The 6,000-nt window shown below is 35.9% G+C and overlaps 1 long non-coding RNA gene across 1 annotated transcript in view; it reads left to right on the forward strand.

Annotated features, from left to right (window-relative positions):
• LOC141585644 (uncharacterized) overlaps positions 1-5,454 on the forward strand; it is a 59,404-nt gene extending 53,950 nt beyond the window's left edge. The window contains exon 5 of the long non-coding RNA XR_012519238.1: positions 5,445-5,454. This is a non-coding gene — a long non-coding RNA (uncharacterized LOC141585644). The remainder of the gene's footprint in view (positions 1-5,444) is intronic.
• The last annotated feature ends 546 nt before the right edge of the window (positions 5,455-6,000 follow it).

Consider the following 6,000-nt stretch of genomic DNA (forward strand, 5'->3'; position numbering starts at 1 on the left):
TCAGAAACAAGAATGGTAGTCAGGACCCAGCAAGTGGGTTACTGGGTCAAAAGACTCTGGATTTTTTCCCCCTTAATCTATAGGCCATGCAGGGCTGGCGGCAGAGCAAATAGGGCCTTGAAGACCGGGAGAAGCTGAAATATTTGGAAGTGCATATTTCCCTGTGAATATTTTTGAGAAAGCTTGTTATAACTTAAACACTATTTTTGGTTTTCGCATGTATACCTACCTTTTAAAAATGTCTCTACTATCTCTTACTGAACTGACCAGTTTACATCAGTTATTTTATAGTTTATATAAAAGAATTACACTGTAGATGCTTTACAAGCTAAATTTTCAGTTGGGATTGGAGACGTTGTTCAGAGAGGCTAAGAGTTTTGTCCCTGGTTACATACCTAAGATGTGGCAGAGCTGGATTTACTTGTCTGTCTTAGCAGCTGTACCTCTCTTCCTTAATGATAATGACTTTATAGAAAAGCAGGCATGTGGCAGGACAAGGACATCCCTCCCCAGTCTCGCCCCCATGGTTCCTTCTGTCTCCACCCATGCACCTGTTACTTTTCTTCAAAACAGTTGTTCATTTTCTTTCTTCTTCTTCTTTTTTTTTTTTTTGAGACAGAGTTTCGCTCTTGTTACCCAGGCTGGAGTGCAATGGCGCGATCTCGGCTCACCGCAACCTCCGCCTCCTGGATTCAGGCAATTTTCCTGCCTCAGCCTCCTGAGTAGCTGGGATTACAGGCACGTGCCACCATGCCCAGCTAATTTTTTGTATTTTTAGTAGAGACGGGGTTTCACCATGTTGACCAGGATGGTCTCGATCTCTTGACCTCGTGATCCACCCACCTCAGCCTCCCAAAGTGCTGGGATTACAGGCTTGAGCCACCGTGCCCGGCTCATTTTCTTTTTTTCAACTCTTCTCTGTGAATTTAAGGATGAGCTTATCACATTCCATAAATAAGACACCTCTTGGGATATTGATTGGAAAAACATTAAACTTATAGGTTACTTTGGAAAAGACTTGACATCTTTATGAGATTAAGTCTTTCTGTCTGTGAATGTGGAGTATCTCTATTTATTCAGATCTTCTTACATGTGCTTTAATAATATTTAATAATTTGTTTTCCTACAAAGCGCATCTCTTTATTACAAGGCTCCTTACAGATTTTTAGTTTTGTATTGTGAATGGGATTTTTCTCTATTATCTTTTTCAATCGATTATTAATGTTGTATAGAACTTTGATTGATTTTTGTATATAAATTTTGTCTCTAGTGAGCTTGCTAAATTATCTAATTCACAAATAAAGACAATTTTGTTTCTTTTTTCAATTTTTATACGTGTATTAGAAATGAATTGCTCGTATTCGGTAAAATAGTGAATAGAAGCAATGATGTGAGCATTTTTTCCTTGTTCTTGTTTTAAAGAGACAACCTCTAATATTTCATTATTAAGTATATTATTTGTTTTAGGTTTTGATAAATGCTTGTCTCAGATTAAATAAATTATTTTCTCTTTATAATTTGCTAGAAGTTATTTTTAATTCTGAAAAGATTGACCTTCATGAGATCTTTCTTTGTAGCTATTGAGATGACTACATAGTTTTCCTTATTCAGTCTCATGCTGGGGTATATTTTACTACTCTCCTTGCATTCCTGGGATATGCCCTACATTGTCATGATAAACTGTTGAATTCAGTTTGGTGGTATTATACCTTAAATTTCTCATCTAGTTTTACAAATGAGATCGACCTGTAAATTTCTGCCCTCCCTGCCTTCCTCTTCCCCTTCTCTCCTTCCATGTCTTACTACTAAGGGTATGCTTACCCCCTCCAGGAGTTGATTTTTATGTTTCCATCTTTTCCCATGCTTTGGAGCAGTTTGTGTGTCATGAAGATCATTTATTTGATGCACATTTACTGAGTGCTGACTATGTGCCAAGCCCTCTTCTAGTCATTAGGGACATAGCCATGGACAAGCAATGGTTCCATTAACATTTAAAAGACTCTCCTGGCTTTGGGTCTTTGGAAGTGTGAAAGAGTCTTTTGATTTCCAATTTAATTTCTTTCATGGTTTTTTGGTTTATTCAGGCTTTCTATTTTTCTTCAGTTTCTTTTTTAGATTTTTTCCTAGAAACTTTTCTAATATATATATTTACCTATGAATTGAGATAAATTATTTATAATATTAATCTATAATTTTTAATCTCTTCTGTAGCTGGAACTTTGTCCCTTCCCCTCCACTCCAGAGTGTTGCTTATTTCTGCCTTTTCACTTGCTCAGTCTTGTTAAAGGCTTATCTGTTTTATTATTGTTAAACGAGTTTTATTAGTTTTTGCAAGAACCTATCTTTTAGCTCTCAATTTCTGCCCTTTACTATTTTTTATATTTCTTTCATAAACATTTCTGTTTCTAGCTTTTTGAAACGATCACATAATTAATTTATTTCCAACCTGTCAATTAAAAAGTACATCTCTCTATTATTCCCACTGAAAGAAACTAGGACTTCTAGAAGAATGGCTGAGTTGATCTGGGGCAGAAAATATACAAAATAAGCTGGGAACATCTGTCACGATAGATAACAAAGGAGCTATCAAAGACTACCAGGCTCATAACAATAGGAATCCGAAGCTTAATTAAAGAGGTTCATTCTCACTGGCCAAAAATGGGACAATATGACCATCAAAAAGAATAATATCTGCAGAGAATTGAAATACATCATGTATATTAAAATCCATGGGCCCATAATGATTCTAAAAATATCCCACATGGTAATCTTTGATATTAGGATATTAACTCATTATTGTAAAACCTTTTACAAAGGGACAGGGTTGGCATTTATCCTGTTTTTCCTATATAAATGTTTCCTAGATATAGCTAAGTAGTTGAGGGAATGCTCTCTTTAGAATAAGTTTAGTGGATAAACCAAGAATGGTATGTTTAGGACACCATCCCTTCACAGTCCTCAATGAGTATGCGAAGGTAGGCAATAATCCTTAATGCCCACTACAGCTTCCTGACTTGAGGCATTGGGAAGTACACACCCTCACTTATGAAATATTATAGCCCAAAATTTAAACCTTGATTGAATCATATTTCACCATCTAAATAATGGTGTATGGGAAGCACAGGAAACCAAGGAACATGTGAAATGACCCCATGGGGATGGAACTAATAAAATCCAGACTGTGGGGAATCCCACATCAAAAACAGCAGGCTTTTTCAACAAATAATTAGCAAGGAGTAAAAAAAAGAGGGAGTGAAATCTATAGAGTAAAGGATACCTAAATGACATATAAGCCAAATACAGTAACTGGACCTTGTTTGGAATCCTGATTCAAGCACACTGTATAAAAATTATAAAGGAATTATTATTAGTTGTTTTAGTTGTGATGATGGAAGTGTTGTTTGGTTAAAAAAGAGAGATGCGTATCTTTTAGAGATATATGCTAAAGTATTTATGCGTAAAATGTATGACATATTTTGCTTCAAAATATTCCAAAATGATCAAATGCTGATAATGGTTGAAGCTGGATGATAGGTACATAAAGGCTCATTATACTCCCTTCTCTACTTTCACATATATTTGAATTTTCCTGTAATTAAAAAAATACATGTAAGATTTTAAATTAACCTCTCAGTAGTAATTCAGCTTTATTCTACAAGTTTTCTAGGTAGTACTTTTATTGTTGTTTAGATCTAAACATTTTTTCATTTCCACTGTGAATTTCCTCCTTAAACAATAAATTTCGTGATGTATTTGTATACATACACACACTTTACATATTTTAATGTTTATATTTTAAATGTTAACTGATTGTTCATTTCTGATTTAATATGAGATCAAACATTGTCTTAATTGCATTGATTTTGTTCTTTGAAATTGCTTGAGACTTCTTTTGTTATCTAATGGTCAAGGGCAAGTTAAAAAACAATTTTTAAGGAAATACTGTATTTGAATTTGTAAAAATATTTATTATTTATTTTGTGGATTCAAAATTCTTCTTTTTATTGATTAGATCAACTTGCTTGCTTTGTTGTTCTTTATTACTGTAATCCCAGTACCTTGGGAAGCTGAGGCGGGCAGATCACCTGGGGTCGGGAGTTCGAGACCAGCCTGACCAATATGGAGAAACCCCATCTCTACTAAAAATACAAAACTGGAGAGGCATGGTGGTGAAACTGGACCACTTCCTTACACCGTATACAACAATTAACTCAAGATGGATTAAAGATTTAAATACAAAATTACAAACTATAGAAACCCTGGAAGAAAATCTAAGCGATACCATTCAGGACACAGGCACGGGCACAGATTTCATAACAAAAACACCAAAAGCAATTGCAACCAAAGCAAAAATTGACAAATAGGATCTAATTAAACTAAAGAGCTTCTGCACAGCAAAACAAAACAAAACAAAAAACTGTCATCAGAGTGAACAGGCAACCTACAGAACGGGAGAAAAGTTTTGCAATCTATCCATCTGACAAAGGTCTAATATCCAGAGTCTACAATGAATTTAAAGATATTTGCAAGGAAAAAACTCCAACCCCCTTAAAAAGTGGACAAATGACATAAACATATACTTCTCAAAAGAAGATATTTATGCAGCCAATAAACATATGAAAATAATCTTAACATCCCTGATCATTAGAGAAATGCAAATCAAAACCACAATGAGATACCATCTTACGTTAGTCAGAATAGCGATTATTAAAAAGTCGAGAAACAATAGATGCTTGCAAGGTTGCAGAGAAATAGGAATGTTTTTATACTGTTGGTGGGAATGTAAATGTGGAAGACAGTGGTGATTCCTCAAAAACCTAGAACCAGAAATACCATTTGACCCAGAAATCCCATCACTGGGTTTATACCCAAAGGAATGTAAATCATGCTATTATAAAGATACATGCCCATGTATGTTCATTGCAGCAGTATTCACAATAGCAAAGACATGGAATCGACCCACATGCCATCAATGATAGACTGAATAAAGGAAATGTGGTACATATATGCCATGGAATACTATGCAGCCATAAAAAGGAATGAAATCATGTCCTTTGCGGAGACATGGATGGAGCTGGAAGCCATTATCCTCAGCAAACTAACTACAGGAACAGAAAACCAAACACCACGTGTTCTCACTTACAAGTTGGAGCTGAACGATGAGAACACACAGACACAGGGAGGGGAACAACAAACTCTGCAGCGTGTTGTTGTTGGGGTGGGGAGAGGGAGAGCATTAGAAAAATAACTAATGCATGCTGGGCTTAATATCTAGGTGATGGGTTGACAGGTACAGCAAATCACATTGGCACACGTTTATGTATGGAACAAACCTGCACTTCTTACACATGTATCCCGGAACTTAAAAAAATAAACTTAAATATTGTTTTTGATGCAATTAATATTACTTGCTTAGTTTTTCTTTTTCTTTTTTTTTCTTTTAGGATGAGATCTCACTCTCTCCTGGCCTGGAGTGCAGTGGCATGGTCTCAGCTCACTGCAACCTCTGCCTCTTGGGTTCAAGTGATTCTCCTGCCTCAGTCCCCTGAGTAGCTGGGATTACAGGCGCTCACCACGACACCAGGCTAATTTTTGGTACTTTTAGTAGAGACAGGATTTCACCATGTTGGCCAGGCTGGTCTCAAACTCCTGACCTAGTGATTCGCCTGCCTTGGCCTACCAAAGTGCTGGGATTACAGGCATGAGCTAATATTTGTATGATACATCTTTTTGGATTCCTTTATTTTTCATCTTTCTTTTGGTTTTATTTTAGGTTGATCTTTTAAAAAATTCTTATAATCTTTATACTTTAATTGGTAAATGTAATCTGCTTACATGTATTGTGATTCTTGATATATTGGTGTTAACTCCACCACCTTATTTTGGGTTTATTTTTTGCCATCAGCAGATGCAGGTAGGCAAGCCACTTCAGGAAAAACCTGGTGAATGAACTCATGGAGAAAGATTTACAACGTGTGATTTAGGGTATGCCAGCCACTC

The sequence above is a fragment of the Saimiri boliviensis genome, chromosome 9 (genome assembly GCF_048565385.1).
Source record: "Saimiri boliviensis isolate mSaiBol1 chromosome 9, mSaiBol1.pri, whole genome shotgun sequence".
In the NCBI taxonomy this organism is placed as follows: domain Eukaryota; kingdom Metazoa; phylum Chordata; class Mammalia; order Primates; family Cebidae; genus Saimiri; species Saimiri boliviensis.